At 50.0% G+C, this 21944-nt stretch overlaps 1 protein-coding gene and 1 long non-coding RNA gene across 3 annotated transcripts in view; one reads left to right on the top strand and one right to left on the bottom strand.

Moving 5' to 3' along the window:
- The window catches only part of LOC149523512 (uncharacterized), a 34565-nt gene extending 26948 nt beyond the window's left edge, over positions 1–7617 (bottom strand). For both annotated transcript variants that reach the window (XR_016346959.1, XR_016346958.1), the window contains exons 1-3: positions 7310–7617; positions 7076–7219; positions 6333–6486 (exon numbers count right to left, since the gene is read on the bottom strand). This is a non-coding gene — a long non-coding RNA (uncharacterized LOC149523512). The remainder of the gene's footprint in view (positions 1–6332; positions 6487–7075; positions 7220–7309) is intronic.
- NEURL1B (neuralized E3 ubiquitin protein ligase 1B) overlaps positions 1–21944 on the top strand; it is a 255494-nt gene that overhangs the window by 159004 nt on the left and 74546 nt on the right. The gene's annotated exons all lie outside the window — the stretch shown is intronic.

The following is a 21944-nucleotide window of genomic DNA, read 5'->3' on the forward strand; positions in this document are numbered from 1 at the left end:
CACCTCACTTCCCTCAGTCCTTTATTCTCAAGCTGAGGTGTCTGCTGAGAAAAGCCGCTCCGCGTCTCCCTGGTCAGCTGGAGGGGGGGAGCGCTAGCTTCGCGTCTCCCTGGTCTGCTGGGGGGAAGCAGCTAGTGCGGGGTTGCCTCACCCCGTTTGTAAGTAGGGATACGATGTAAGTCGGATCCATGTAACCCGGGGACTGCCTGTAGTTCTCTTTCACCTGAGTAGGCCACAGCAGCCTGCAACCCATGGGGGTCTCACCTGAGGCCCCATGGCTGGCCTGTCTGTCCCCTCTTGCACACTGGGGGTATGTCTACACCACCACCCTAGTTCAAACTAGGGTGGTTAATGTAGGCAACCGGAGTTGCAAATGAAGCCCGGGATTTGAATTTCATGGAACGAGGTGTACCAGTAGTTTGGAATAGGAAGCCTAATCTGAACTACCTAGTTCGTGCCGCGTGTAGCCGTGGGCACGGAGTCCAAACTAGCGGACATTTAAAAATGGCAGCGCCCGGCAATATGCAAATGAAGCCTGGGAAATTCAAATCCCGGGCTTCATTTGCAACTCCGGTTGCCTACATTAACCACCCTAGTTCGAACTAGGGTCGTGGTGTAGACATACCCTGGGGCACCAGAGCCTCCTACTTCTCCTCTTTCCTCTCAGCACTTTTGGAGAGCCATGAATCCGATGAGTCATGCTCTGCCCCTGCTCCTCCCCCTCTTTCCTAGACCTTGAACAGCCACAAACAGTGGATTCCTGGCATTCAAAGTCTGGGAGGGAGGCGAAGGTGTGGGGATGGAGTGTGAATCAGCATATTCAGGGTGCTCTGAAAATGCTGGGAGGAAGGGGGAGAGGAGGAAGTATGGAATTCCGGTATCCCCGCGTGTGTGAGGGATATGGGGGAGAGAGGGTCAGGCACAGGGTCCGTGGACCACAGGTGGAGCCCCACTGGGCTGCATGTGGTCCATGGGCCAACCCCCCCCCACCTCCACCTCAGGCCCCAGGGTAATGTGGGGAGAGGGATGGCTCCACACCCCCAGGACCAAGGGGACCAAGGGCAGTCAGTCCTTAGTGCTGCGCAGGCCACAGTGCTGCTTAGGGTTACCAGATGGCTTCAAAAAAAATACCAGACACACTTGATCTCAGATCCAGGGAGTGGGGGGGGGGGGCCTGGAAAAGGGAGATTGGGAGTGGGGGGGAGCAGGGTTGGTCGGGAGGGGGTCAGGGCTGGCTGGGGGTGGGGGAGTAGCAGGTCAGGGGGAGCGGGGCTGGCTGGGGGGGAGGAGCGGGAGGAGAGAATCAGCCAGCGGGGAGCGGGGCTGGCCCGGGCGCACGCAAATCCCAGGGTGCTGCCCATCCCGCGCATGGTCCTGGCAGAGCGCACGGGCAAGTCCAGCCCCGGCCCTTCCCTCCCTCCCCGGCCCCACCCCACTCCTCTCGACTGCGTAGTTGCGTACTGCCTGGCTGCTAGATACTCACACTGCGTGAGTGTGTTGAGTGTGTATCTACCAGCCAGGCAGTATGCAACTACGTACTGATACTCATAATCAGGGCTCGACAATTACAGCAATCTACTCGCCCATGGGGTGTAGATTTTAGCCCAGCACAGCGCTGCAGCGCGGTCTGCGCATGTGCAGTGTGCCAAACCACGCGGCTGGTGAGCGGGGCTTGCCTCGCTTGTCAAGCCCTGCTCATAATAATAAAACTAACTTAATTAGAAAATACTGGACATTTATATGTCCGGTATTTTCTCAATTTGTTTCCTGGAAAGAAAGCTCAAATACTGGACTGTCCGGTTCAAAACCAGACACCTGGCAACCCTAGCACTGCTTCCCCCACAGCTGGGAGTGTTTGAATTGCCTCCAACTCTTCAGGTACGTCTACTCTGCGGCACTATTTCAGGAGACGTCTGGTGTCCTGAAATAGTGTTTTCAGCGTCTTGACAGCATGCCCGTTATTTCGAAATGTAATCAAAATAACAGGCGCACTATTCCGATGTCCTGGTAAACCTCATTCTCCTTCGAGTGGTCCCCATGGGTGCTCCACTCTGGGTGCTGGTGTGTCCTCGCGCCGGTGACCGGAGACTTTTCTAGCTGTTTCTGCCGCGGCGCGCAGGTGCCGTGGCGCCCTCTAGTGTCGTTGGAACTGAAGGGGCACCTGCGCACACGCGGCTCCTCAGTTCCTTCTCTACCGTCCTCAGCAGCAGACGGAGCCCTCTGTTCGCCTTACTTTCTGCGGAAAAAAACAGTTAAATTCTTCGTTTTACCCCTAGTTACCTCATCAACCAAGTTTTTGAACCCTACTCCCCCCCCCCCCCCCACCCCTCGGCTAGTTATTTAAAAAAAAAAATTTTTTTTGTTTACTATTGTTCTCATCACGGCTTGCCGCTTTTCCCCCAACCCTTCATGCCCGGCTTGCTGGGCTTCAAACGTTGCGAGACATGTCGGGATGCCATGCCGGCGTCCGACGGACACTCCACCTGTATTAAGTGCCTCGGGGAGGCGCACCAGACGCAAAAGTGCCTGCACTGCTCTAAATTGACAGCAAGGGCCCGCCGTGACCGAGCCAATAGACTGAGGACTCTCTTATATGAGAAGTCGCTCCATCCCTCCTCAGAGGACTCGCCTTCGCTCTCTAGGCCGCCACAACCAACTAAGGGTATGGAGAAAAACCAACCCCCTACCCACTCCTCTTCTGCGGTGTCAAAGACCGGGCTCTCTCCGACACCGTCCATATCCTCGGCACCGTCAGCATCGCAGGTTAACACGGAGGACACGCCGGGAACCTCCGGTGTGTCGCGATCTAAGACGTAGGCACCGCACAAGAGAGCTCATTCTGAGCCAAAACAAAAATCAGCAGCTCTGACCGCTACGGCACCTAAGCCGTCCTCGGCACCGACGGCGCCGTCGAGAGAGCACTCGGCACCGAAGCAGGCCAAAACGGCACCGGGCTCGGCACCGAAAAAGGCCCGTACCGATAATCCACCTTCTAGCATTTCGGTGCCAGAACGAACCTCGGCACCTACAACCTCCTCGATAACGACGCCGTTACCACCGAGACCACACCGCTCGGCACCGTCTCAAAGCCAGTACCGGTACCGATCCCCGGTGCAGAGCCACGCCTCTTCGGCACCGCCGTCCCCGGGTTCCTCTATCCACTCAGTGAGATCTCAGCCCTCCTCGGCCGCTTTCGTTCAGCTAGTTACATCAGCACTGAACCCAGGAGCAGGTTCTCATCGCAACACTCTAGCCCGGCTCACAGACCTCCATCCTGGCAAATGCCTGCGGTTCAATATGCATACCCTCCCCCTCTGCATCCATGGTATGCACAGCATTATGCCTATCCACCCCCGCCATATGCCACCCAATGGCAACCCTGGGATTCACATCCAAAGAAGAGTCACCATCGACCCTCTTCTACCACTTCCAGGCCACCCCTCCTGCTACAACATCGGCCACAGAGCTGAATTCTCCAGCTCCCTCAGGCGGTCATGAATCCCTCTCTGAGGGTGAGACCAGATCTCTGCTACACTACTCCTCCTCCTCCCCAGACGAAGCGGTCATCACCGATGCCCCACCCTCGGGAGACGATATAAAAAAGTTTCAGGAATTGTTCAAAAGAGTTGCTGTAGCCCAGGAAAGAGATCTCCAAGAGGTGCAGGTCAAACAATACCAGCTCCTTCGTACGCTTCAACCCCCAACTGCCTCCAAAATTGCCATCCCTATGGATGAGGCCATTATGGACCCGGCCGACAATATTTGGCAGACCCCGGCATCTGTCACTCCAACAAATAAGAGAGCAGACCACAAATACTTCATCGCTCCAAAGAATATGGACTTTCTTTTCACCCACCCACCCCCTAACTCCCTAGTAGTGGATTCAGTACGTCACAAGGGTAAACAGCCTAACTTAAGAACAACCCCACAGGACAGAGACCACAAAAAGGTGGACATTATGGGCTGAAAGGTTTATTCCTCGTCCACATTGCTCCTTAGGGCGGCCAACTACACTGCTATGCTTGCGGATTATGATCATGCCAACTATTCAAAGCTCCAGGACCTCCTCCTGCACCTCCCGGAGCATAAACGGTCAACCCTGCTCAGTATTATGCAGGAAGGCCACACCATTTCCCACACAGCTTTGCAGTCCGCTATGGACGTGGCAGACACTGTGGCTCGAATTACGGCCTCGGCTATAGTGCTCCGCCGAATGTCATGGCTACAAGCATCCGGGGTACCTAGGGATCTCCAACAAAAGGTCGAGGACTTACCCTTCGATTGGACCAACCTCTTTGCACCTAAGACCGATGAGGTGTTGCATTCTATGAAGGACTCCCGTACAACCCTTAGGACCCTAGGAATGTACACTCCTCCATTTAGGAGAACCAGATACCAACCTTATCAACGATCGAGAGAACCGGTCCGCCAACAACCCAGGTATGATTTCTGCAAGCAGAGACCCCAGCGTCGTAGACCACAGCGACAACAGCAACAACACGCCACACCCCATCCCCCATCCGGCAAGCAGCAGGTTTGAAGGTCAGGTCGAGAGCCAGGAAGCCAATCCACCGTCATGTCCAACTACTACGCTTCAGTTCCACCACCCCCTCCGAGCGTTTTTCCACCAATGGTCCCTCATTACCTCGGACAAATGGGTCTTGAACTTGGTCCAGTCCGGCTACATCATCCCCTTTACCTCTATTCCGCCCAACCACCCTCCTACCCCATCCCTTCTCAGGGACCCCTCTCATGAAGCCGTCCTCCTACAAGAGGTTTCACACCTTATTCAATTGGGCGCAGTAGAACACGTACCAACACAATTCTGAGGCCGGGGCTTTTACTCAATGTACTTCCTAATCCAGAAGAAGACAGGAGGTTGGCGCCCCATCCTAGACCTCAGGCGCCTCAACAAATACATCACATACCACCGCTTCAAGATGGTTACCCTCTCAACTATCATTCCTGCATTCGATCAACACGATTGGCTTTTGGCTCTTGACCTCCAGGATGCATATTTCCATATTACAATTCATCCTGCTCACAGACGCTTCCTCCGATTTACAGTGGGTACCCAACACTACCAATACAGGGTGCTCCCGTTTGGTCTGTCCACAGCCCCCAGGGTATTCTCCAAAACCCTGTCAGTCATAATGGCCTCTCTTCGACACCAAGGCGTCATAATATTCCCGTACCTGGACAATTGCCTCATAAAAGGTGCGTCTTTCGATGAAACGAAGGCCATGACAGACACCACAATAGCCCTTTTACTCAGTCTCGGGTTTCACGTAAATTACGCAAAATCCACTCTACGCCCAACACAGAGACTGGAGTTCATAGGCGCCCTCTTCGACACAGTCGCAGCAAGGGCCACCCTTCCCGATCACAGGTTTGCGACAATCTGCGACCTTGTCCGAACAACACAAGCAGTACCTACTGTCACGGTCCACCACTGCCTCAGAATCCTCGGGCATATGGCCTCTATGACCTACGTCATCAGTTTAGCCAGACTTCACGAGACCTCTTCAGTCCTGGCTCGCAACGGTTTACAGACCCTTCAGAGACCAACTCTCCAAGTCCGTCACCATCCCACCACGCATTATCAATTCCCTGCTCTGGTGGACAATTCCTCAAAATATGCTGCACAGTGTTCCCTTTCAACGTCCACCTTCCACTTATAACAGATGCCTTACTCATTGGATGGGGAGCTCATCTGGGGAACATCACAGCCCAAGGCAAATGGTCATTTTATGGAGCAAACACTCCACATCAATCTCCTCGACTTACGGGCAGTCAGATATGCATGCCAATACTTCACTCAGCATATAGCTCACAAGACCATCACCATTATGACGGACAATACCACCTGCGTGTACTACATCAACCGTCAGGGTGGCGCTCAATCCCCTTCCCTGTGCTCAGAAGCCACCGAACTCTGGACCTGGTGCCTCTCACACGGAGTCACCCCTTCGGCTCTATATCTTCCCGGAATACTCAACGTCACAGCAGACATGCTAAGCCGTACATTCATGGACCAGCACGAGTGGGAGATCGACAGACGCGCCCTCACTCCGATCTTCCTTCACTGGGGCCAACCGGAAGTGGACCTCTTCGCCACAAAGAACAACCGAAAGTACCACCTCTACTGCTCCAGAGGAGCCCTAGGGAGAAGTTCCCTCGGAGACGCCTTTTCCATCACATGGAACGCCTCCCTCCTGTACGCCTTCCCCCCCTTCCCACTCCTACACAGAGTCCTCAACAAGATCAGAACGGACCGAGCGCTGGTTATTCTAGTGGCACCCGCGTGGCCCAGACAAACGTGGTACCCTTACCTCCTCAAGATGATGGTGACGGACCCATATCCCTTCCCTTCACATCACGACCTCCTCTCACAGAATCACGGTCGGACCCTTCACCCAAACGTCCTCGTCCTCAAGCTCAAGCTCCAGGCCTGGCTCCTTCATGGCTCCAGGATGCCGAAACTGCCTGCTCAGAACATGTGAACACATACTAATTAATAGTAGAAGACGTTCCACCAGGAAAACCTACCTGTATAAGTGGACGTGTTTCTCCCAATGGTACGCTCAAACCCATGCGAGTCCACCACACCTTGCTCCTATACATACCTTATTGGACTATCTGCTCTCTCTGAAACAGTCCGGCCTAGCTCTTAGTACTATCAAGGTACATGCCGCGGCCATAGCGGCTTTTCACCATTCTCCGCAAGGCGCTTCCTTTCTCGCTGACCCACTGACCAAGCGTTTCTTTAAAGGTCTTCAGAATACCTTCCCTCCGGTCCAGCCACCAGTCCCCATTTGGGACTTGAACCATGTCCTTAAGAGCCTTACAAAACCTCCGTTTGAACCAATAGCTACCTGCTCCTGGTCTCACTTGTCTATGAAAGTAGCCTTCCTTGTCGCCATTACCTCCAGTAGGAGAGTGAGTGAACTTGCAGCCTTAATGGCTGACCCTCCATACACCGTATTTTAAAAGGACAGGGTGATACTCCGACCCCACCCTAAGTTCCTCCCTAAAGTACCCTCCCCCTTCCACGTGAATGAACCCATACACTTACCTGCCTTCTTTCTGAAACCACACACGGACCCGATCCAGACTGCGTGGCACACCCTCGACATCCAACGAGCATTGGCGTTTTACATAGATCGCACGAGACCCTGGCGAGTCTCGCCTAGACTTTTCATCTCTTACGCTGAAAGATCTAAAGGACAAGCAGTCTCATCTCAGATAATCTCTAAATGAATTACATCCTGCATTAAAACTTGCTATACCCTATATGACAAGGACTTACCTGGAGCTATCACAGCTCATTCCACTAGAGCGGTAGCTTCCACGACCGCTTTTCTTCATAACATTCCACTGCAGGACATTTGCAATGCTGCTACCTGGTCATCTGATCACTCGTTTGCGCAACACTATGCTCTTTCCACCTCGATAGCATCCTCTATGGCGGTTGGACAAGCTGTGTTATCCACAGTTACTACCACACGGCTCCAAACCCACCTCCGTGAGCCGACAACTGCTGTGTAGTCACCCAGTGTGGAGCATCCACGGGGACCACTTGAAGGAGAAGAAAGAGTTACTTACCTTGTGCAGTAACGGTAGTTTTTCGAGATGTGTCCCCGTGGGTGCTCCACTACCCTCCCTCCTTCCCCTGCTTGGAGCCTATACTCTGGCAGGTAGAGAAGCAACGGAGGAGCCGCGTGCACGCAGGCGCCCCTTCAGTTCCAATGACACTAGAGGGCGCCACGGCGCCTGCGCGCCGCGGCAGAAACAGCTATAAAAGTCTCCAGTCGCTGGCGCAAGGACGCACCAGCACCCAGAGTGGAGCACCCATGGGGACACATCTCGAAGAACTACCATTACTGCACAAGGTGAGTAACTCTTTCTTCCACGAGGATGAAGGGACTTGTCAGAATGGTGCTCTTTTTTGAAATTTGGTGCTGTGTATACAGCGCCAAATTTCAAAATAGATTATCTCAAAATAAGCTCGAAATAAGGTGCGCATTTTGTGTAGCTTATTCTGAGATAAGGGTGCTGCCTAGATGTGCCCTCCCAGAATAAGGAAGAGTGCAAGTAGATTTTAGGTTCCCACGTCATAATTAGTGGCCTTAAGGAATGTGTCCATGTAACCTGGTCATTGCTAATTAGCAGTTGCACTGCTAGGTGTCATCTGATTTTTCTCTCCTGGGTAAGAAGCACAAACACAGTGAAGGGCAGAAAGTCCTACACTAGTGGGGGAGGGAACTGGGCAGTTTGCAGCCTTTCCTTTCTTAAGCCAGTGTCTTTACACGAATAGTGAATCTTAACTGAGTAAAGACAGTTGCAACACAGGCCCTGAGCAAACAGTAAGATGTTAAATCTTCTGCCCTTCCCTGGGTTTGTGCAAAGGCCTGTGTGCATACTTTTGTGCCTTTGATTATAAATTTAAATATTCTTCCTCTTTGCGCTCCATTCCTCTCTCTCATTTAGATTTCATCTGATGATCTTTGGAGAACAAGTGGATTGTTCTTGGATGCCATCCTCATCCTAGAAATCATAAACCTGGCAGCTGCCCATGCCTTCCTCTCTTGGACTTGACCCTATCTTAAATGTTCAGGGGACATAAAAGTAGCCATCACATGCTCCAGGGGTCTGCTGTCTATAAAGGGCACAAGTGTCCTGTCCTCACACTTTGAGCTGCTACTTTCTGCAGAACTGCGTTTGCTTTTTTACTACAAATGCAGCCTCTCTCTGACCTAGAATCTGCCAAAAATCTTGTGCCTTTAAAAGGGAATATTTGAAGAAAAAGTCAGACTGGAATAAATCATAGGGAACAACCTTACGACATGAATAATATGGACAAGAAAAAAGACCACAGAGTTAATAGACCAGAGAGATAATAGACCAGAGCTAATAATACTGTGGGTGACATTTCAAAACCTCCTGTAATTTGAAGCTCCAACTACATAAATTAGAGCCTTTTCCCCTCTCCCTGTTAAAGAACAATGTTTTTGCTTTATCCTTGTTAACATTTTCTTAATGAGGATCTTTCTTCATAGTTGTCCCTTTTAAAAATTTAAGAATGAAGTGAGGCTGGCAAGATGGGTGACATGCTTCATCCCATCCCTGCAGAATATCACCTGCTGTCAGGTTTTCACCTCAAGAGACAGTACTTGCCAGAGAACCTTTAGAGAAGCAAGAACTATAGACATTTCCAAAGAACCCCCTGAGAACTCAGGAATTCTGCTTTCCTTCCCCAATACAAGCTCTTCCTGGATACTCCAAGCAGTGGGAAATGGCCTTCACTCCCAACATTTTGGGAGCAGTCAGTGATCAAACATTCTGACCTCAAGCTGGGTCTTTCCACTGAAAATGTTAGGCTTTAGGAACTGATCATTTAGACACATGCATGCAAAACCCTAAGGGTAGGTATCTGCCCCTCCTCTCATGTCTGGAAGGGTGTTTGAAAGAAACTTGAGTGTGGAAAGAGAATAAGGGGTGCGTGGAGGGGCGTTGCATCAGTGCGACCCCCACTCAGGGCCGCGCAGGGCCTCTGCCCCTCCCCTCCGTCTTCCCTCACCCAAGGTCTCTACCCCTCGTGCTCCCCGGTCATCCCGATGCCCTGCCCCGAGTCCGGCAGGGTCAGTCCATCGTTAGTAGGGACTTAGTGGCATCTGCATCGGCAGGGAGAGGTAGGGAGGCTCGGGCCCACCCTCACTCCGAGCCCCGACCCAGGGCCCTAAGGTCTGGGAGATTCTGCCCCCAGTCCTGATTGGTGGGGGAGGGAGTCCCCTAAACACACCAACCCCCTGGGTTCCAGCACCCTGCCCTGGGTCGCTTCCTACCTTCCTCACCGCGTCGCCATGACTGCTTGGTTCTGAGGGTCTCTGCAGACGGGGCCTGAGGTGCCTCTGTCCGGCCACCCGGTGTCCTGCTGCTCATTACCCTCTCCTGGCTGGCGGCGGTGCTCCTTTTGAGTGTCCCGCCGCGATGACCTCTCCCGTGGCTGGGCGGGGCCGCCTCCTACGCCGGGTGGCGCTGCCCCGCCAGGGCGCCTGCGCCATCCGGTGCCGCGGGGCTTTGTCAGCTCCCCATCCTTCCTGCCTGGCTGGAATAAGCTGTGCAGGGCAGGAACCGGCGCAAGGCCGCCGGTTCGCCCCAGCACACCGGGGACGGCGCTGGGTTAGTGTGGGGCGCGGGTGCTGCCCCGTCACAGGGTGGTCTTAGTAGAAGTAGCAAGGAGGGTCCAGTGATTAGGGTACTGGCCTAGACCATGGGAGACCTGGTTTAGTTCCCTGCTTTGCCATGGATTTCCTTTGTGACCTTGGGCAAGTTACTTAGCCTTTCTGAGTCTCCTACCCTGCAGTGGTATTGTGATGCTAATTACATTAAAAACTGTAAAGCACTTTGAAATCTACTGGTGTGTGTGTGTGTGTGTGTGTGTGTGTGTGTGTGTGTGTGTGTGAGAGAGTGAGAGTGAGAAAAAGGTGTTATTTGTTTGCTAACTTATTAGCTGCACATTGCTGTGCCAAAACCATACTCTTTCCTGCCTGGAGCTATCTTTGTGAAATTTCTGCCAGACTGGCCACAAAGGTTGGAAAGGCAAGTATTATACATCATGCTCAGATCTTTCAGACAAGTCTGGTGAGCAGTTTTCAGTGTCTCAGAAATAGGTTTATAATAGTGTCAAATTTGCAAATGAAATGAGAACAAGCCATCCTCATCCTAGAAATCATATGATTCACTATCAATTTAGAATTAAACAAAGACGGTGAATGGGTAGCCAACTACAAAAACAGTTTCTCCTCTCTTGGTTTTCACACCTCCACATCAGCTGCTAGAAGTGGGCCACATCCTTCCTGACTGAATTGACCTCGTTATCTCTGGCCTTCCTCTTGATTGGTACTCCTTTCTTTTCAGGTGCCTGTATATTTATACCTGCCTCTGGAATTTCCACTACATGCATCTGACGAAGTGGGATTTTGCCCACGAAAGCTTATGCTCCAATAAATCTGTTAGTCTATAAGGTGCCACAGGACTTCTCGTTGTTCTCCAAAGATCATCAGATGAAATCTAAATGAGAGAGACAGGGACAGAATGGCGCACAAAAGGAGAATATTTAAACTTATAAACAAAGGCACAAAAGTACGCACATAGTTAGGCCTTTAGGTAATAATGCATATCCTTGGGTTAATACTGGCTAAAATTAGTTTGACAGTTTTGCTCTGTCATACTGTTGTAAATCTGAAGGGAATCCCATGGGCCTGATTATTTATGGACCTGTACCTTGTTCCGTCACTTGCAGAACAGTATGACATCAGTGTAACCTGCTACAATTCTGATTTGGTGTAAATGACTACACAAGGCAATGGAAAATCAGGCCCAGAATTTCAAGGGAAATGCTCTGGATCAGCAGTTCTCAAACTGTGGGTCCCAACCATGTTTTAATGGTGTCACTTGGACTGGCTTAGACTGGCTGGGGCCAAAGCCAGAGCCCCCAGTATGTGGTGCTGAAGCTGAGGATCCATGGCATTATTCCTGGTTGGCGGGGCTATGTTACAGGGGATTGAAGCTCTTGGGCTTTGTTTCCCAACCTCCACCCTGGTGGTGGAGCTCAGGTGGACTCAGGTTTTGGTCCCTTCTCCTGGAGTCATATAGTAATTTTTGTTGTTGAAAGAGGGTTGCCATGCAATAAAGTGTAAGAACCCCTGCTCTAGATTTACAGCAGAACTAGACCTGTTTTCCTTAGTTTGAAAATACTGTTATTTGCTTTTAGGGTTGCCAGGTGTCCGGTATTAACTCGGACAGTCCGACATTTTTGCCTCCTGGCAGGGAAAGAAATCAGAAAATATTGGACACCTAAAATGTCCAGTATTTTCTGATTCTTTTTCCCTTCCCTGCCAGGAGGCGAAAATACCAGACACCTGGCAACCCAACCAGGCCCAGCCCCCGGACTCTTCCTGGACCCCTCCTCAGCCTCCTGATCTCCCCTCCTCCCCACTTACCTGGTTCCGCAGGGGAGCTCTCTTCCCGCACAGAGTAAGAAAACAAGATGGCCACCGGCAAAAAAAAAAACAAAAACCCAAAGCCTTAAAGCGGCCATGCTGATTTTTTTTGTATTTTTTTGCTTAATAACTGTCGGGGTCCTTTTTTTTTTTTCCCTCAACAACTTTGATCTGCCCCCCCCCCCCCTTTTTTTTCTCAACGGTGTTGGTTTTTTTTGTTTTGTTTTGTTTTGTTTTTTTGGAAGAGTGTTCAGCATTTTTGGTTAAACCATCTGGCAACCCTATTTGCTTTATAGCACCCAAATTTGTACTAGGCATCACACACAATACACAGAGAAGATTTCTGTCTGGAAGGACTTACTAGACCATCTAAATACAGACATGGCGTAAGAAATGAATACAAGAAAAAGAGAGGAGACAGTGAAAGGAGGACACTGTTTGAAACAGCAAGAGTGTGCCCCTGGGTAGCGCCAGATTCTGCCACACTTATTTACACAGAATACCTTTGTCTATAAGACATGCTATTTCAATGGAGCTATTCACAGAGGCTACGTCTACACTACAAGTTTTTGCGGCAGAAAATATGCTAATGAGGGACTGGGAGGTTTGTTCTGTTTTTGGGGGGAAATTACAGCATTTATGCAGAAAAATTACAGAAATTCCTGTGACTAAAAACTCCATGAACTTAAAAATGGATTGGCTTAAGGAAACCCTTCATTAACATTGGTTCCTCATTAATACAATTAACTGTGCTCTGAGTGAATTAAAATTAGAGCTGGTTGAAATTTTTTCTGGTGATTGTCAACAGCAAATTTGGTTTTTGATCAATTGCCTTCCATAGAGAATATTTTTTGTCAAAAGTGAAAATTTTTTGGCCAAAACCTGAAAATGTCAACCTTTCAGACCAAAATTTTCATTATTTTAAAGAAAAGTGAAAAGTAAAAATTTTTACAGGAAAATGTCAGCAAATAGGACTTCCTTCATTTTCACTGTAATGTTCAGGATGGAGGCAGAGACATCTTAAACCTATCTCTGATTGAAAAATCAAGGGAGAGCAAAGAAAGAGGGTCGAGAGGAGGGAGGTGAGTTGTGCACCAATGGTTAAAGGAATGAAGATAGCAGACAGAATGGTCCCTCTCTACTTTGCTATTTTTAGCTAATTACTTACAGGTCAAATCCCAAGGACTTTATTCAGTTTTTACTTAATTTTAATCAGACAAAACTCCCCATTGACTTCAGTGCATAGACACCTCCAACAGGTCTGCCTGAGTAAGGAATCAGATGGTGTAAAAATTGAGGGCTTAATTCTGCAGCCTTTATTCTACTGAGTAGGACTGACTCATGCAAGCAGCCTCATTGATATCAATGGGACTATTCGTAGAAGCAGAAATCAAGGTTGCAGAATCTCTAGATTCTTGAATTTGGGTTGCCAGGATTTAGCCCTAAATTGTTAGAAACCCCCTTGGATGTTTTTTAGACTGCTAAATATTGAAAGTTGTGAGGCTAGGATTTGCTGTCTTATAAATAATATAAAAGATTCTGTTCTTGTGAAAGAAATATTGTTCCTGTAAATCTGGTTCAAGTAGTGTGGAGTAGGGATGTTAACTAGCGATTAATTTACTAGTTGAGTAGTCAGTGGAAATTTCTGCGTTCCACTTAGAAATGTACAAGAGTCCCAGCAGGGGCTCTTGTGCATTTCAAAGTTGGAACGCTGCGTGGAGTCCAGGGCCAGCGGGAAGTCCCGCTGACTCTAGGCTCCTCCCCCGGGTACTTCCACTTTGAAATGCACAAGAGCTCCTGCTGGGGGGTTCAAAGTGGCAGCGCCGCACTGAGCCCAGGGTCAGCTGGTATCTGATAGAGGCAGCAAGGGGGGAGGGAGCAACTAGTCAATTATCCTGTCGACTATCCAATAAGCATTTGCTTATCAGATAGTCAGCTAGTCCTTTACATCCGTAGTGCAGAGTTGGAAGCACCACCCATATATTCTGCAGGATTCAAACGATGTGTTAGGATAACAACTCCAGAAGAAAAGCAAGCCCCTTTTCTTGTGAATTTCTGCCTTGCTGCAGACAAGGTCAACTGGTGTATCTTCTGTATTGCTGGAAGTAACCTTTGGTCTGAGGAGTTTAGGCTTTGGAATTGCTCACATAAGTTTGAGTTGATGAAATGCACACATCTCAGCACGCATTGTAATGCAGCCCAAGTTTGGTAACATCAAGGGTGTTACCAAGACAAGGTGGATGAGGTAATGTCTTTTATTGGATCAACTTCTGTTTGAGAGCAAGTTTCAGTGCTTACACAGAGCTCATCTTCAGGTTGTTACCATCTGAGAGCTGTTTGGTGACTTGCTTGTAGTCAGTTCAGTTGGTATCACTCCAGTCACCAATGTACAGCTGTCCAGATCACAAAATCCAACCCCACAGTTTACCTGGATTAGTGCAATAACTCTGCTAACAGAATTGGCAGAGATGCCATGATGGAATAGACCAAGGTTGAATGATCTTTTTGCCCTTAGAAGTGCCTCCATGTTAGGTGCAGGGCAGTGTTGGGAAAATCAAAACTGCGCCTATTCAGGGGATAATGAGAGAGAGAATATCAGTCTCCAGAGATGTCAGGATGGCATCTTTAACTGCATGTGCACAGTTCATGCTAGTAAATAAAAAACCAGTAAAAAACAAATAGTTCTGCACATATCAGAGAGACAGGTCATGAACAAGAAGGCACATTTCATACCAGAATATGTTTGAGACGCTTTAGCGAAGCAGAGGCCACAGTGTAATTAGATGATAGTATGTTAGTGAGTCATTTTTTTAAAACAGAGTGCTAACAAAATGAATCTTCAGCCCTCCACGCTGCTGAAGATATTGTCTTTATGGCTCATCAGCTGTACATGTTATCAAGGGACCAGGGTTCCCTCGAAGCTGCATGCCTGCACAGCCATGCACAAAAATGTGTAGGCCTGCCTAACTTGCCTTCAGAGCCACGCAGCAGCACTCACAACCTCTCACTTTCTGCTGGACAGGAAGGTGACTGGTGGCCTGGTGGGTTCTGGTGGGGCCGCTTTGTGTGAGCGGCTGGCCTGCCCTGCCTCCATTTGCTCTGGCTGGTGTCGGTGCACAGTAAGATTGTCCCTGCTGGGGCAGCCTCACCAGCCACAGTTCCCGCTACGGCGGGCAGGACGCCACAGCCCAGCCAGGATTGGAGCCATGTGTCAAGCGGCAGGTGGTCCCAGCTGGGATTGGAGCCACGACAGGGCAAGAGGTGGTTAGTGGGGCAACCGCAGGCAGCGGAGCAGACACATGGCAGGGGCAGCTTGGTCAGGCAGCTCCAGCTGGGACTGGAGCTGCTGCCTGGTAGGAGGCAGATGGTTGAGTGGCCCTGGCCAGGACTGGAGACACCATGTGGCAGGGGGTGGCTGGTTGGGCAGTCCCAGCTGGGACTGGAGCTGCCTCGTAGTGAGCGGCGGCTGTTCAGGTGGCCCCAGCCAGAACCAGAGCTGCCACGTGATGGCAGGAGGCTGGTCAGGCAGTTGTGGGCAGCGGCTGGTTGGGCGGCTCCAGCCGGAACTGGAGTTGCCAAGTGGTGGGTGGCGGCAGCACCTGCTCTGGGCTGGGGCCAGAGCCACTACGTGGCCCCCAAACCATACCCCCTGGCTCTCAGCAGCAGCACCAGCCAGGTGAGCAGCCGCCAGCCAGTAGCCCTGGAACTCTTACCCCAGGAGCTGCTGGCCAGCTGGTTGGGACTGCTGGGAAGCGCAGTCCCAGCTCACCCCTTGCCTACCTGTTGAGGGAGCTGGGCACCCCAGCCCCGCTTCCCCCCCAGGGAACAGCTTCCTGGGCAGCCCAGTCCTGGGCCCACCCCCGCAAGAATGGGCAGCCTAGCTCCAGCCTCCCCCCCAGTGAGGAGATGTCACTTCCCTGACCTCTCAGCCCTTGATCCTGCGTTTCCCCCACCCTGAATCCTGCACCCCCTGAGCCACCCCATATCTCCCACCCCCTGCACCCCTGATTCCTGTACCACAGAGTCATGCACCTCGTTAGTTTTCTCGATTTGGTATTTTGTGTGTGTGTGTGTGTGTGTGTGAGAGAGAGAGAGAGAGAGAGAGAAAGAAACTGGGGCCCTGGTGGCGCACATCTGAACAAGTGCACATGATGACAATGTTAGTGCACAAGACAAAACTCACTCCGCTCACAGCTGGGAAATCTTAGAGCCAACACTGCTAGGAACTAAGGGGAACAAGAGTGTGTTTATGTGAACATAAACTTTAGAGCAATTATATTCCTTCCTTGGCTGGATTTTTGAGTGTGGGGCAGACAAAGTCTGGGGAGCTTTTTGGCGCCTGCCTGAGTCATTGGAACACTGGAAACTTAGGAACGTCACCTGACTTCCCTGAGCTGTAGTCTCCCCAGATGGAAACTTAAGAAGAAAGAAGGGAGTTCTAAGCAGTGTTGAGGAAGAGGGGGGGGGGGGAGGATGAAGTGTTGGAGTCTGTCTGATGACCTGAACCTTTCCCTCCACTGCCGACTCTCTCCGTTCAGCATACCAGGCTGTTCTATCTGTAAGAACTCTTGAGTGTGTCTCTGCAGTGCTGAAGACATCTGAGCAGTTTGAAATCTGGCTCTGGTGAGTGTCTCAAAAGAGGTTTACAAATATCCCGTTAGTCAGGTTGGTGCACATTCTTAGTAACAGCAAATTAGTCTTTTATAGCACCCTGACTTGCAGCCTCCCAAGGCATGTTCCCGGTAAGGATCAAATAAAAAATGAGTCCTTTGTTCAGAACTACTGCCTGGCAGGTGAAAACAAACGAGTTTTTAGTTCAGACTTTAGCAGGAAAAAGGCGGGGCCATACCTGACTTGGTTTGATGGGCAAGGAGGAATTTCACAGGTTTGCTGAGCCAGAACAATAGTCACTCCATGGAGTGACACATTGAATCACTGGAGGTCCTTGGTAACCTGCATCCGTTGACCAGGGCTGCTGAGACAGCAGATTAAGTAGCTAGCCATCAGGACAATGAAGCAGTAGTCTCAGGGAAACAGAGATGATACATCTGAACCAAAGTTTCCCAGGTAAACTTGTGTATGTATACCCGCACTCATGAGCTGCTCTTGGTGACTCACTGTGGGGGAAGGACAGAGGACGGAGGAGGGTTTGGGACAGAGTATCTTGTTCCCATGACAGGTGCAATAAAGAGAGGCAATGGCAGACATGAAAAATACAGAAGCCTGGCCAATGATATGGTTTATGACCATCCATCTTCTGTGATCAATAATAAATCTCTTCATTCTTGACCTTAGGGGTTTTTCTCTGGGATGATGTGTGGGGATTTTACTTCTCCTGCATTGTGTGAAGTTATCTTATTAAAACAGGAGATCCTTAGGACATCTCTAATTTCTATTAATACTTATTTGGAGGAGCAGTATGTCCTGATCACTTCTGGTCATTCTAGATCCCATGACCCTTTCTGTAAGGGGAGGAGGGTTAACCCTGGTTCCCCATTAAACCCCAATTAAGATCATTACATTCTGCCTGCCTAAAATTTCCTTGAATGTTGAGAATTGAATACATTATTTTCTTTCCCTTCTTGTAACCTGTGTAGATTTCACATCCAGTTTCATTTCCCCATGTATTGTTAAACTACAGCCATAGTCCACCCGAAAGATGGGGCTGTATTTCAATATTTTATAATGTGCCATGGGATGAAAAATGTTACTAAAATGTAAGGGTCTGATTTCAAAGGAGCTGTTTTCTTGCAGAATGTAATGAACTCTCTTTGGGCCTAGCCCACAGGGCACATATCAGGCAATTTTTGAACCTCTGGGAATCTGGCCTCATCTGGAGCCTGTTTTAACTTACGGTAGGTTCCCATCCTACTGTTGCATCCAGGAAGAGCCAGAGTGGATAGCATTCTAGCCATTCCCCTAGCATACACCTGCTCTGGGGAATCGTCTATAGATCAGGGCTACTCAATTTTGCAAACCCTGGGGGCCACAATGATACTCACAGCACATGACGAGGACCGCAACTTAAGTGTGGTTGCATATACAGGCAGTCCCCGGGTTACGTACAAGATAGGGACTGTAGGTTTGTTCTTAAGTTGAATTTGTACGTAAGTCAGAACTGGCGTCCAGATTCAGCCGCTGCTGAAACTGACCAGCGGCTGACTACAGGAAGCCCGAGGCAGGGTTTCTCTGCCCCGGGCTTCCTGGAATCAGCCGCTGATCAGTTTCAACGGCGGCTGAATCTGGACGCCTGGGACAGAGCAGCTGGGGCGCTGCTGGGTAGGTCCCCGCAGCGCCGCACCTCGGCGCTGCAGGGACCAACCCCGCAGCACCCCAGCTGCTCTACCCCAGGTGTCCCCAAGTCAGCTGCTGCTGAAACTGATCAGCGGCTGATTCCAGGAAGCCCGGGGCAGAGTAACTCTGCCTCGGGCTTCCTGTAGTCAGCCGCTGGTCAGTTTCAGCAGCGGCTGACTTGGGGACGCCTGGTGCAGAGCAGCTGCTCTACCACAGGCATCCGCAAGAAAAGCCTGGTCTGCTGCGGGGGATGGGGGTTGCACTAGCTGCACCCCTCCCCCCCCCCCCCCCCAGCAGACCAGGGAGACGCGGGTGTCGGGACCGAGACGCGCCGTGATCCCGCTGCCCGCATCCTCTGCGGCTTTGCTCCGCGTCTCCCCGGTCTGCTGGGGGGCCCCACAGCAGACCAGGGAGACGCGGAGCAAAGCTGCAGAGGACCCGGGCGGCGGGTCCGTGGCGCGTCTGGGCAGTCCTGCCACCCGCGTCCTTCACAGCTTTGCTCCACGTCTCCCTGGTCTGCTGGGGGCCCCCATAGCAGACCGGGGAGACGTGGAGCAAAGCCACGGAGGACCCGGGCGGCGTGACCGCGGTGCGTCTGGGCGGTCCCGCAGCCCGTGTCCTCCGCGGCTTTGCTCCGCATCTCCCTGGTCTGCTGGGGGGGGGGTACCCTCCAGCAGACCAGGGAGACGCGGAGCAGCTTTTCTCGACCCGGAGGACGCTGGCGGCAGGACCGCAGCGCATCTGGGCGGTCCCACCGCCCGCGTCCTCCAGGGCGAGAAAAGCCCCGTTCGTAAGTACGGATCCGACATAAGTTGGATCTGCGTAACCCGGGGACTGCCTGTACATGCAAATATATATGCAAATAGATTCTTTCACACTGATAGGCATGAATACAAAGATTAAGGCAAGACTACCCAACACACAAGCCCCATTTAACTCAGTTCTGCTGATATTAATAAAATGCAATATTTACCCGATTTTCCACCCATATGACAGCACTTTTAATGAGCAATGACAGTCCAAGAATTTAACTACTAAAATGCATATCAACAGAAGACCATTATATTGACTTGCCGTTGTGGACCGTGTTTCCAGCAGAGGCCATGTTCAAAGGATCCTACCCACAGGCTGCGTGTTGAGCCCCATGTAAACCCAAATTGCACTGTGGGTCACAAACAAACAGGCCGCGAGCCGCATGCGTGTTGAATAGTCCTGATATAGAGGATTCCCTAGATGTCGGTTAAGGTCAACTTGTAGCCCTTTTATTAGACTGTAACCTTTTTGGGGTTTGTGTTTGCACAGCACCTAGCACTGTGGAGTCCGGTCCATAATTGGCTCCTAGGCACTGTTGCTATACAAAGAATAAGGTACAGTGACTTATGTACCTGTAAGGGAGATGCAGCAGTGTCCTGGAACCAAGTTCTCTTGCAAGCCTTTTTGCTAGAGCAGTGGGAGGAAGGGAAAGGTTTAGTTTCTTTGATGACACTTTCTATTGTTTGAGGGAACATTTGCTAGGAAGCCAGGATGCAAGGAAAAGGAAATGTGAAGGCAGAGCAGCCAAGTCCTTTGCAGGAATCTACTCACTCCTTGAAGGTTACAGCTTGTCATCTTTGTAATTTACTTGAAATGATTGGTGTTTCTTTTGTTCTCCTTTTGTGGTGGTTGCTCTGATAAGCCCTGAGGGATTCTTCCCGGGCACAGATCTGGAACAATTACAGCTAAAGAAATAAGGAAGGTAATGTCCCGTTTTCCATGTTCCATTTCCATTAATCAGCATATTTGCCTGGTTACTGACAGCTATTCAAGACTTTGTCATTGTAACTGATGAGATCTTTAAATGGCTACAAATACATAGTTACGATTTGTTATTGAACTGCATAATGAGTGACAGGGTTCATGGTCTGGCCTGTTGCCTCTGGAGACTTGGCTTCCAATTCTGATGTGACCACAAGTGAGAATAAATTGGATGGTCTCATCTAATGCTTCACTGGACACTTAGCCACAACTCAGGCACCACAGTATTCTACACAGCCCTGAGTGGTTCGCAGGACTGGAATAGCCCTGGGAGCTGCAGTTCATTGCTTTGGCAGAGCTGTGCATTGCCAGAAATAGCCAGGAGGGTGCTATACACTGAGTTTTGTACACTGCAGATAAGATTGCTCATGATCCATGGACATTACATTTACTCTCCAGCATTATAAATGATTCTCACTAATCAGCTTTGAAACGTGAGTAGACTAAGGAACTTTTAGCTAGCAGCAGGAGGTAGGGTTGCCAGATGGATTAACCAAAATTACCAAACACCCCACCACCACCAAAAAACAAAAAACAAAAACACCAGGGAAACAATTCTGTTGAGGAAAAAAAAGGGGGGGGGACCAAAGTTATTTGGCAAAAAAAAAAAAAGACCCCGAGAGCCAAGGACTTGGCTGTCCTGCCTTCACATTTCCTTTTCCTTGCATCCTGGCTTCCTAGCTAAATAAATAAATAAATAAATAAAATTAAACAGCATGGATCCTTTAATAAATGCCTTTGAGGCTTTTTTGCCCTAAAACACTGCCAGCAGCCACCGTGTCTCCCTGCTCCAGGCCAGACAGCTCCCCTGCAGAACCAGGTAAGTGCCCAGGATTTTCGCCTCCTGGCCAGGAAAAAAAATCAGAAAATACAGGACATGTTAGGTGTCCTGTATTTTCTGAATTTTTTTACCCGACAGGAGGCGAAAATACCGGGTTGTCTGGGTCAATACCGGACACCTGGCAACGCTAGCAGCAGGAGCCCCGAGAACAATTAGAAGCTTCAGGGGATAGCCAAGTTAGTCTGTACAGGATAAACATAAAAAGCAACAAATGGTCTGGTAGCACTTTATAGACTAACAAAACATGTAGATGATATCATGAGCTTTTGTGGGAACAGCTCATGGTCATCTGAAGAAGTGGGCTGTGCCCACGAAAGCTCATAATACCATCTACATGTTTTGTTAGTCTATAAAATGCTACCAGACCATTTGTTGTTTAAGAACAATTAGGTTTGTCTACACTGCAAAGAAAAACCCAAGGCACTGAGTTTCAGATCAAGGTCAATTGAATTGAGCTTGTGGGGCTCAGACTAACAGTAGGAGTGTAGATGTTTGGCTCAGACCTGCCTCCTTTGTTGGGTTTCAGAGCCGGGCTCCAGCCCTAGTCTGAACATCTACATGGGTATTTTTAGCCTCACAATCCTGAGCTAGCTGACCTGGGCTCTGAGACTTGGCACAGAAGATTTTTTTTTGCAGCGTCAACATACCCTTAGTGGATGTACAGCAGGGTACATTTGCATCCTTGTTTGCCATAAACTTACACTAGCACTTTTGTTGGTAAAACTTTTGTCAGTCAAGGGTGTGAAAAAATATACCCTGAGCTACTTAAGTTTCACTGACAAAAATGCCAAGTGGACAGCACTGTGTCAACGGGAGAGCATCTGTCACCAACATAGCCACTCATTGGGGCTGATTTATTATGCTGGCATGAATGCTCTCCTGTCAGCATAGAGCATCTACATGGGAGACCTTACAACAGTGAGGCTGTGCCTCTGTAAGGTCTGGAGTGTAGACATAGCCCAAGTGTTCCTAGGAAAATAGGTTCTGTTTTAAGTGTGCCAATAATATAT

Source organism: Pelodiscus sinensis, chromosome 16 (assembly GCF_052426305.1).
Source record: "Pelodiscus sinensis isolate ZL-2025 chromosome 16, ASM5242630v1, whole genome shotgun sequence".
Classification (NCBI taxonomy): Eukaryota; Metazoa; Chordata; order Testudines; family Trionychidae; genus Pelodiscus; species Pelodiscus sinensis.